Genomic DNA, 11,940 nt, shown 5'->3' with positions numbered 1-11,940 from the left:
AACAATTCTAGTTCTGAAATTTTTCATCCTCAACTATTCATAGAAATTGTCACCAAATCCCTGCTTAAGGGATAGAAAGAAACATCCTTTCTGTTCTGCTTTCTTCAGTCACAATGAATTTAAAGAATGCACACAGAAGTGCTTTTCTGATCCACCACTGGCCCACCCCAGCCACCCCACGCTATAGCCCCACACACTGAACTATGTGCTACTAAAGGTCATTGATGGGAGTGGTTTGGTGAATAGCTTTTCCTGACATTCTCATGACATGTTGGGACAACTGTCAATTCTCACCTCCGCACCCTACTTTCCACCAAGACTGAAACACATTGTACACCATGTCTCCCATCTCCGCCCCAATCACTTGGTCATTTTCTATGATCATGCCAAAATCAAATAAAGTCAACTCAGCTTTGAAAAACCAGTGCCTCAACTGCCCCTATGGTTGTAGTGGCTGTGTGTCATCGAGTCAATTCCAACTTAGAGTGACCCTTTATATAGGGTTTCCAAGGCTCTGGTTTCAAACTGCTGACCTTGCAGTTAGCCAGTTAGCAGTGCAGTACCTACCCATTACACTATCAGGGCTCCTCAACTGATGCTATTTTGAAGTAAAAATTGCTTTTTTGGAAATCCTGGTTCCAACCCCTCTATATCAGCCAAACAGGTTTACTCAGCTTCAAAGTTGTCATAGGAAGTACTTTCTAGATGCCCCTGTACATGTGTGTCCATCTGTATATAAAGTACTTATTGCATTTTAATCACCGTTACCATTTTCAATGATGTTCCTTGTGCTCCTGCTCCTAGAAGGCATATTCTTCTTTACTTTCTTCAGATCTCAGGACGTTCTCTAGAAAGTTTTTTTTCTCATCTACTCAAGTACTTGACTCCTCTTCAGAATTTCAGCATCATATTATTTAAACACTAATTACAGTTTTGCAGATGATACAACCTTGCTTGCTGAAAGTGAAGAGGACTTGAAATATTTACTGATGAGGATCAAAGAGCACAGCCTTTGGTATGGGTTGCATCTCAATATCAGGAAAACAAAAATCCTCACCACTGGACCAATAAACAACATTCTTATAATGGAGAAAAGATTGAAGTTGTCAAGGACTTCATTCTTCTTGGATCAACTATCAACACTCGTGGAAGCAGTAGTCAAGAGATCAGATGATGTATTTCATTGGGCAAATCTGCTGCACAGGAACTTTTTAAAATGTTGAAGAGCAGAGATATCAGCTTGAGGACTAAGGTGCGCCTGACCCAAGCCATGGTATTTTCAATAACCTCATATGGATGCGAAAGCTGGGCAGTGAATGAGTAAAATCGTAGAAGAATTGATGCCTTTGACTTGTGGTGTTGGAGGAGAATACTAAAAGTGCCATGGACTGCCAAAAGAACCAATAGATCTGTTTTGGAAGAAGTGCAACCAGAGTGCTCCTTGGAGGCCAAGATGGATAAATTTTGTCTCTCATACTTTGGACATATTGTCAGAGGAAACAGTCGCTAGAGAAGGATGTCATGCTGGGTAAGATGGAGTGTCAGAGAAAGAGAGGAAGACCCCCAACGAGATGGATTAGCCAGGTGGCATTATTGATGGCATCAAGTGTGGCAGCGGTAGTGAGGTTGGCCCAGGATCGGACATTGTTTCGTTCTGCTGTGCATGGGGTCGCTATGAGTCAGTTCCGACTCGATGGCACCTGACAACAACAATAACAATTACAATTTTAGCTAAACATTTTCCCCCGACACAACTAAATTATAAGGCAGGACAAGGATCTATAGACAGTTGTATTATCCTGGTAAGGTACTTTTTAGAACTTTATTAATGACTCTTTCTAACAGGTGTACCATGAATTGATTTAAAATTTCAAATATTTAAAATCTTGTGTTGACCCTGAATTTGCAGGTAGAACTCATGTAAAATAAAATAAAATAAAATAATGTATGACTAAAGGAATGTGGATAGCCTACTCATTGGACTTCCTGGAGTGTGTGATTTGAAATGATCACTAATGTCAAGCCATCATCATTCTTCAATCCTGATTCTATCTATGGTTTTGGGAAAGTTGCTTTAGCTTCACGTTTTTTTCCATTTGAACATTTTGGGAAAAGGGAACTAAAAAATACCTTTCCTGGAAATGTGGTGACATAGCATAGTTTTGTTTTTTGTTGTTGCTGTTAGTTGTCTCCAGTAGATTCTGACTGACAGCCACCCCATCTGTGTAGAATAGAACACTCCATGGAGTTTTCAAGGCTGTTACCCCTCAGAAGCGGATGCCCAGGCCTGTCTTCCCAGGCATCTCCAGGTGGTTTCAAACCACCAACCTTATAACTGGTTGGTTGTTAAGCATTTTACCTTTTGTTTAACCTGTAGACTCCTGTATAGTTTTAGAAGAGTGTTTAAATAATGAAAATCTTAGGCTAATAAGATATTATTGTTATTTTTCCAAAGCTATTCAACAGGAAAAAAGACTTACTTATAATTTTGTATTGATTTTACTTTGTGACTACTTGTCTACCAAAATGTGAAGTTCTCTGTCTTTTCAAGTGAGTCTGAATCCCTGTCAGTCTCTCAGTTCTCCTTCACATTATTACCGAGAGCCTGTTCCAGGCGATCTAGCTGCTGCCAATGCATTAAAAGATTTTATCTTTTTAAATCATTCTTCTCATTCTGTGTGTAACAAGTTATTTGTTGTGTTTTTTTTTTTTTTCACAGAATACTTACAGAGCTCTAATGGCATTAGGTACCCGACATTCAATAGGCTGGATGGCACTTGGTGGCACCGGCCTCCAACTATTCAATGAGAATACTGTTTGGTTCTTTTTCATTTTAATTGCTGGAATGGCTGTGGATATAAGTTGCTTCACACAAAAGGGTGACAAATAATGATGAAAGACACCAGAGTGCTCTCATGTGTGGCTTCGTCAAGGAGGAGAAAAGAGATTATTGCAGCTGAACTGATCACATGGAATTTGCTGGGCCTTCCTTAACCCTCCATCCCCACCCCCATTGCCACCTTGTCCCTCTATAAAAATGAGTATCTTACAGACTATGAATGATCCAGTTGAATAACACACAAAAATTGATGCTAGTAACAATCATATTTAGAATGTTCAAGGACATAACACCGCTTTTATAAGATTCCAGCATAAGTATTCTCAAATCCTTAAAGGAGCAAATCGTTTCTGATTCTGTCATTTTTCCTAGGGAACTGTTGCCTCAAAACAGAGTTTCTTTGGAGGCAGGTGGGGGGTGGGACAGGACAAGTTTCCAGTTTAAACAATGCTTAAGCTGCCCTTCCCAGCAACTGAGATGTCAGTGATATTTTTAATTAACATTTTAATCCCTTAAAATCATTTAATACTAGGCAAATATGTTAATGCTGCAAAATCAACGCTAAGAAAAGTGTCAGAAGTGATAATAGGTAAAATTAATTATTTTATGATCTACCAGGTTTTCAATTGTTCTTTTGTTTAAAAAAAAAAAAAAAAACACGCCATTACTATTGCAAGGATTATTAGTAATCTTCAAGGAAAGAATGAATCTGTGTTCCAAATTACTGAACATTTGTGAGCCTGGTAAAATCTAGACTTTTCATCCCTTTTTCTCGTGACTTTTATGTTTGGCAGCACTGAGAAAACGTCAGCTTCTTCCTCTGCCCGCTGGTTTTACGCCTTCTTCTTTTTCACCTCTTTTTTCTATCATACTTCAAAGGATGCATTACTAGTATCTGCCTTCTGTGTCCTCCTTGGGCTCTGTGTCCCCTGCTCTACACAGCTGGCCTTCAGGCACCAATATCTGTGGCCCCAAGGGTTCGCTCTTGCTTCTGAGTATCTTCCATAGTTGGCTTATTTAAATTGTTATAACCATAAGAAGATAAATAATGTCATGCATAATTGTGCAAACACTTGCCCAAGTAGATGTTGGTTCTTTTATACTCTGTTTTTCAGACTTTTCAAAGGAGAAACATATACACAACTACTTTTCATTACCAGTCAAACTGTTGTTGTATGATTGGTATTTTCATTATTATACTGGTGGCCTCACTGTAGACATTGGGCGCTATGTGCTGCCCAGTGGTTATAAAATACAGAGAATATTCACTGACAGCTACAGATCAATGTAGTGGTACTGAACTTCTCTCAATGGACACTACATGAATGCCACAAGTAGTAACAAGTCTACACTGAAGAAGAACATCTATAATTAGACTTTGGATACATATGTTAATAAATGAGTAGCAGTTATATCTTCCCACAATGAATCCTATCATTTCCATCAGGGAATCAGAGTCAAATTATACTCTGTTCATTTTCTTCCCTTAAATTATACCCATTCTGTGCTGCCTTTTTTTAATTCAAAATTTAGGCCAGACAAGATTTATGTGGAAGAAGGGTCACCTCTCTAACTAAACAGCTAAAATCTGAGAATAGGGAAAATGGTGGGTCTTAACCATTTTCTCTAACCCCAAAGTCCCTTTGTGTGTGACAACATGCCTTTCTATTAAAAGATCAGTCAATTGGGGAAGATTCGGGTCTGTGTGCAGAGGAAGCCCCCAGTGGAAAGCAGAATGAGATTTTGTATTTTAAGGCTGCAAAAACAAAACCAAACAAAAAAGTGGAGGGTGAAGGTCTATAATGAAGAATAGTCTGAATAGAATTGGGACACCTCAGGTTTAAGAAAGAACATTCTCATCACACCCAATTTCTCCTTGTTTTGCTGTGAGATGGTGTTGTTGTTAATGTTGTTAAGTGCTGTCGAGTCGATTCTGACCCATAGTGACCCTGTATAGAGTTTCCAAGGAGAAGGTGGTGAGCTTGTGTTGCCGACTTTGCAGTTTAAATGACTTTGCAGTCTGGAGCATTAACCCACAGCACCATACCAGGTGTAAACCCTATAAATGGGAACCCCTATTGATCATAAATGGTAGTAGTTCATTTCTCAAGTACTGGCATAGCCAAATTCAGGATTTCCAACTATCCAGTACCAATAATATTTTATGTTTAGAAACACATATTTTGTAGATATAGTTGTTAACAGTGAGTTAGTTAGGTTAAGTGCCTTCTTTGTTTTTGTAATAGATTCTAAAGGGAAAGCTAAAATTAAAATTAAGAATTACGGGTTTGTGGCTGCAAAGCAGACTTTCCATATTCAAAAGCATGAAACATGAAAAGACTTTGTAAGCTGTAAAACACGAGAAGATACTGAAAGCTTTCTTCAGCACCCATGCTCCTGTTGCTTGGGTCAGGCGCTTCTCATTTGGAAAAGAAAAGCCAGTTTGTTGTTGATGTTGTTGCTGTAGTTTTTAACAGAATCTTTCAACACTCTCACTCCTAATGGAGTCTATAGAAATAGGAAAGTTCTAGGAAAGAGTCCCTTAATTTTTAAATCTTCCTGTTTTTCTACAAAAACTGTTGGTCTGCATATGCAAAATTATTTTATTGGAAATGGGAAGGACGGTTTTTCTTGACCAGAAAAGGTCTTTCCTTGAAGTCTCTGAAGAGTTCAGCATTTTATTCTTATGCCCCAGGTACAGTGGGAGGGAATAGAGAAGTTTGAATGGGAACTGAAAGAACTGTTCTTTGTGCAGCTTACTCTCTCCTGATGTGGAATGTGTTCCAGGAAAGAGGACAGGCACTGAGACTAAACACAAAAATCAAAATGGATTGGACTCCGCCTTCAGTAAACAGCATGGCACAAAAGTCCATTGTGCCATAAGATAACTGCAAAGATGAATGGGCTGGGCTGTCACGGAGGTGATTGTGGGCCTGGTCTCTATTGGATCACAGTCCCGGCCTGAATTCCTTTCTGGTTCATCAGGGTCTGTTGGTACCACAGGAAGTGTCATGATCCTTTTTTTCACTAGGGCCAGATGGTGTCCTTTTTGAGGCCTTACTAATGCCCAGTTTTCCACATGTAAAACTCCTGGGAAAATGACCTAACTCACAGCTGCTTAGTGAGGCTTGAGCAGATCTTTAGAAACACTTCTGTCGAGAACAAGAAGATTGTACCACTTGCACGGTAAAGGGGGAGGCTGTAACCAGAAATGTATCAATTACAAACTATTTTTAATCTACTCTAATAATTTGAATTGCAATTTGTACCTTGTATGTCTTCATAGGCAGTGGCTCAAAGGGTATTTCACAAAAGCAACTAACTGATAAGGATGCTGATTGTTTTCCTAACAGAAATTTTACCTTCCTTGAGAGCAGATGGCCTGAATAAGAGAAAATGTGGTCCAGAAGGGTCGGGAAAGGACAAAAAGTGAAAGATTCCCTAGATAGCTGCAAGGAGCCTGGGGAGAGGGGAGGGACCCTAGAGTTTAAAAGGGCTGGATAAAGTGGAAACTTTTGATGTATGTGAGTTGTGTTTACCAATGAATTGAATGATTCCCAAGGGTGGAGGACTGCAGGTGTGATATTTAGAAAGCAAGATGCTGTTTCTATTAACTGAGTTTAAATTGAGAAGACATCAAAGTTATTATAGAAACCAGGGAGATTCACACTGGAAATTACTGTAAATTTTTTTCTCCTGCAACCAAAGTACTGGTAATAATTACCTTTGGGATAAAACTACTCTTAGTAGCATCTTTGAATCATTGCTTATTTTTGTGTTAAGTACTCCTTCCTTCTTTCTTGCATTTTCCCTTTGTGTAATTTTCTTTTTATCTTCATTTTTATTTTGACCTTCTTTAAAGGGTCTCTTTCTAGCTATAAAAGTTTACAATAACATTTTAATTAATTAAATTGTGACAAATAGCAGCTGTTTCATGTCACATTTGAATGGTACTCTGAAGGTTTAAAACAAATCTAAAGCTACATATAAAGTAGGTTTATTTTTTTGCCCCAAAATGTGACATAAATAAATATGTTAATAAAACTTTTGACATCTCTGCAAACATGTGAAGTGTCAGAATGATTACTGTGGGGATCTACTTTTATAGATTTAATTTTTTTTTCTCTCAAAGCCTATAGTAGTTATACAAATTTGTTTAACATTTAGATCACAAAAACTAGTAACATACTATCTAAAAGAGAAGAAAAATTAGAGTCAAATATTTTATCTGTATTTTCAAGCCAATGTCTCACTTTAAGGATACTGGAAAAAAAAGTATCTTATTATACATATTTTAAATGAAACAATATCTATGTAGCAAGTTAACAGGTCAGCAACATGGGAAGAAAACAATATTCTTGTATCATCATTTTTGTTCTTTCTACCTGAAATTTTTATTATCAAAAATGAACAAAAAAAGCATAGGAGGTGGTGATTGAGTCCTGGTGTGGCACTATGGGATAATGCACTGGACTGCATAGTTGGTGGTTCAAATTCACCAGCCGCTCCTCAGTAACCCTGTTACAGAGCTGCTATGACTCAGAACCAACTCCCAACTCGACAATACTTAACAACAACACCAATATCAATAACCTATAGATTACTGACTTTATTGTTTATGAAAGTTCATAGAACTTTACCTCTCTTATACAGCTAATCACTGCTTCTGCTAGGATGTAAATTTTCGTAAAGTAGGGTAACATTCCATAAAAACATTCTGGATTGAGGCTGGCAACTTCAAAGTATTCCTGGTTTCATTTACACTAGAATGATCATCTCCAAACTAGAAGCTGTTTAGGTTACTCATCTGAAAGAGTAAGATAGGAGGAAATGCGTTTACTGGTCAGCAACCATCAGCATCAGAAAGAACACCTATCAACTTTTTAATTGCATAACTTATTTTCTTGTCTTTTCTTTTGAACAATAATAGAGCTAAGTAGAAACAGCTTCAATATAATTTTGCTAATTGATATTGATTTCCCTTTTGTTTTAAAAATGTTACCAACTGCTAGAGTCCCTGTCAGCAATAGAACAGGCACAGGTATTCTGTATCATGTAGGATTCTTGTTGTACATTCTAAAGAGCCCGAGATATAGAGCCAGGTTTTCCCTCCTGCTGAGTCAGTTATATGCAGCCAGACTCTTAGCAAAAACTAGCCTTCTGTCTCCTTCCTTTCACGGGCAGGGGTTACGTTTTGTTGTGGCACAAAGAATTCCTTCCCTCCCTTGTTCACAAAGCCCTGCAGCACTAGCTCTCCTTTATCAACTGCTCTTTTCTTTCCCTGAATGCTATATTTTTTATTTACATAAGAATTCTTGTAGATGTTTTATTTACATATGTATTCACTCATTTCAGACAAGTGAAAGGAAGTGACCAAACCCTAAACCCAAAAGCACATTTTTTAAAAGACTGAAGACCATCTCTGAGTTCGCCAATATACCAGAAAGTAACTCTAATCTTGCTTTTATTTGGCTTACTCATTGAGTTTTAGGCCTCATATATTGAGCAGAAATTCAGTAGACTTTTAGTATCTTCCCAAGAGTCAAATTAGATGCTGGGTAGTTTGGTTGCATGGAAAGATGGAGGAAGAGAAGGGTATAATTTGAAGAAACGCTTCTTAATTTGGAAGATATTTTTCAATTACTACCATCAATCATTAAAGAAGAGATAACAGTGATGAACAATCTATGAATGCTGAGTACAAATTTAAGATGTAGTTGGTTAAAAGAATTTTTGGCATTACTAGTTATTTAAATAAATTGACTTTTTAAAGAATATTCATTAAATCTATAGAGTTTAAAAATTCAAATTAATCAGTACAAAATTAATTTGTAACAGAAACTAGAAACTCCTTGTATTTTTTTCAATATCACAACTTCTTGGGAGAGGACCTTCTTGTTGCAAGTTTTGAAGTCATGACCCAAACAAAGGACTTAACCTTAAAAATAAAATGAAATTAAAAGAAAAAAAGTTTGAATGCTGTGAGAATGGGTAAAATATGACTATATTTTTATTCTTAAATTCTATATTGAATAAAATAGCCAGTCCCCTTGCCACTTCAGACTTCTCACATTATTGTAATTCATAAATGACTTCACAGAACTTAATCTATAAACTATTGGAGTATTCCAAACAATGTTTTTAGGCATTCTTTTTTGTTGTTGTTGTTTTAATGAATTAACTGAGCTCCTAGCATACCTAGGACATCAGGCTAGAAAATACCAGTGAAACAACAATAGATCAAACTCAGATCCTCTACTCCATGATGTTCCTGGTATCCTTTGATGATAAGTTCATTATGAACAGACAGTTGAGGCACTGGAATGATCTCCTAGATATTAGTATTCTAATCTCATTCTCATGTCCTCTCCTTAACTTCTTGAAGCTACAGTATAAGACTGTCTGCACCAAACTGTTCTTGAATAATTTCTAGGTATTGCCATTTCGCTTCCCCTAAAAACTTCACTTGACTAATCCTTTACAATATTCTTGAGTGACAAGTTTGCTGTTACTGTTTATTTATATGCAGTGCAGTGAATTGTTTAATATGACTTTTCTAGTCATAGTCTTTGTCACTAGCACCAAACAATTGGCTGGGACCTTAGAGATGGGTCTGAGTAAAAGAAAGTGGAGAGAGATGCTAACTGGATTATATGGTTCAATTGTGAATGATTGTTACCAGGGTTAATTGTGATTATAAAAACTTGGAAATCTTAACAAGATGATTGGGCAATTTTGCCATCCTGCTGACTTTCAAATGAGTCATCTCTGAAACAGGAAGCAGGATTTCATGACCAATAAGCAGAAGAGTCAGGAGTGGATGGAACACATCCTTTGGATCCAGAGACGACTGCACACTGAAACTCCTCAATCAGGCGACAGAAAGTTGTGACATCAGAAGAGTAGTAGAGGAGCAGGAACAGCAGAACCAAGAACTACAACATGGAACAGAATTGTAGGCTTCTCTGCCCAGGGAGAAAATAAAGCTCAGTTCCTCTGGGCAGGTGTCTTGCTTATGGAGCAAGGTAGCTCTAGGCACTTTAATCTGAGGAGCTAGTTTTGCTGACCCACAGAGCTAGAGCCAAGTACCTTCAGGCTGGGGCTTATAGTGCAGTGAAATGCAGTTTGGACATTTATTGGCAACCCTTAAAAGCTTTACAACATTACCTGAGCAGGACAGTGGCCAGACCAAGGAGTCAAAGACCAGAATGAGGCCACCCCAGTGGACACAACAGAGAAAAGGCTGTTCTGATGAAAGACCTGTCATTTCTAGTCCTGTATTGTAACCCATTAACTTTCCTAATAAACTCCATAATTATATGGTTGTGAGTTCTGTGTGGCCATTGCAATGAATGAGAAGTAGAGAGCATTGTGGAAGAAATGGTTGGTGTCAGAATAGATAAAGAGAACTGAAGGTGAAGGCATGTTTAACCCTTGCCTCATAGGAATCAGTTAAGGGGCTGATGCTTATGGGGATCCTCTTCCTCCCCTCCTTGAGAAGTCAGAGAAGGTCAGATGCCTGCATAGCCACTTTTAGATTCTTTAGATTACTCCAAACTCTTTATATTAATTAAAATCTTAAAATAACTTATTGTTAGTTACAACTTCAGACCTATCAGTCAACACCAGTTTGGGACAGGTCTGGAATCTGTGTCACCTACTTAGCCTTTGGATCTTGTGACTCTCATTTATCACATTTACCTTCTCATTGTCAGTTAAGCAAGACCAGCTGATTACATAGGTACCTCCATGGTATGAGCATCCATTTAAAGAAACGACAGGTTATGAATCCAGATTTTACAGCTAGAAGAAAACTTCAAGATGGTCCCACAATCTCATTCTACATGGGAAAAATTTAAAGGACTGAAGAAAGTTTGTCTTATCATGTACGGTACCTTAAACACTAGGAGTTCTGGTAGCATAGTGGTTATGAATGAGGCTGCGAACCTTAAGGTCAGCAGTTCGAAACTACCAGCTGTTCCATGGGAGAAAGATGAGGCTTTCTGCTCCTATAAAGATTTACAGCTTCGGAAACCCTATACAGGGTGGCTATGAGTCAGAATCAACTCCACGGCACATAACCACCACCTCAAACACAACAGAAATGATAATAAATGATAATGAATTTTGTGCCTAGTATAATTTGTATACACAATGTCAATCTTATGATAAAATCTGAGGTGAGTGTTCTTTGAAATTTTACAGATAAGAAAGCAGACGCTTAGAAGCTAAGTAACATCCTCAAGTTACATAGCTAGTAAAGAGGATAACAACAAAGTCAATCTGACTCCAGAACCTGGGTTTCTTTAGCACCGATTATTACATGTTGTTGTTAAGTGCCTTTGAGGCATTTCTAACTCATAGCGACTCTATAGAGGGTTTCCAAGGAGCAGATGGTGAGTTTGAACTGCCAACCTTGTGGTTAGCAGTGCAGTGCTTATCCTACAGCACCACACCAGGACTCCACCTATTATTGCTATTACGTATTATTATACAATTGTTGTTGTTGTCATTTCTAATTTATTTAGTCATGTCTAATTCATTTAGTCATTTCTGATTCATAACGACCCTATATAGGGTTTCCTAGAAGCGCTGGTGAGTTTGAACCACCAACCTTCTGGTCCAAACCGACCTTGTGGTGCAGTGCATTATCTAGTGCCACACACATACTAACAAGTGGTATTGAATTTACAGATTTTAAATTTCCTAATTGATGGACTCCATAAATAAAGAAAAGAGAAGGAAGAAAGGGAAGAAGGAAGGCCATTTCAAAATACATGTGTCCCTGAGTACTATAATCTCTGTGCATTCTAATTAGTGTCCTTTATACAATTCTTAAAATATTGCAATTTTTTCACAATTATGAAAATATTAAAATTCTTACAATCAGGTTTTACCTGATCATTATTCGTTGACAATTAGTTTAGAAGATTACGTAAATCGTACTAGGTCCATAGGAACTCTGGTAGCATAGTGTAGTGGCACCCTACCACTACCACCACCAGCACCACTAGGTCAATAAAACAAAAATTAAAATATCATGTGGTATAAAAATCTTCTTAATATTCAAGTGGAGTCCTGGTATGGCACCATAAGATAAG

This window comes from Chrysochloris asiatica, unplaced genomic scaffold (assembly GCF_000296735.1).
Source record: "Chrysochloris asiatica unplaced genomic scaffold, ChrAsi1.0 scaffold00084, whole genome shotgun sequence".
Taxonomy (NCBI): Eukaryota; Metazoa; Chordata; class Mammalia; order Afrosoricida; family Chrysochloridae; genus Chrysochloris; species Chrysochloris asiatica.
Note: the sequence above shows the minus strand (reverse complement) of the source record.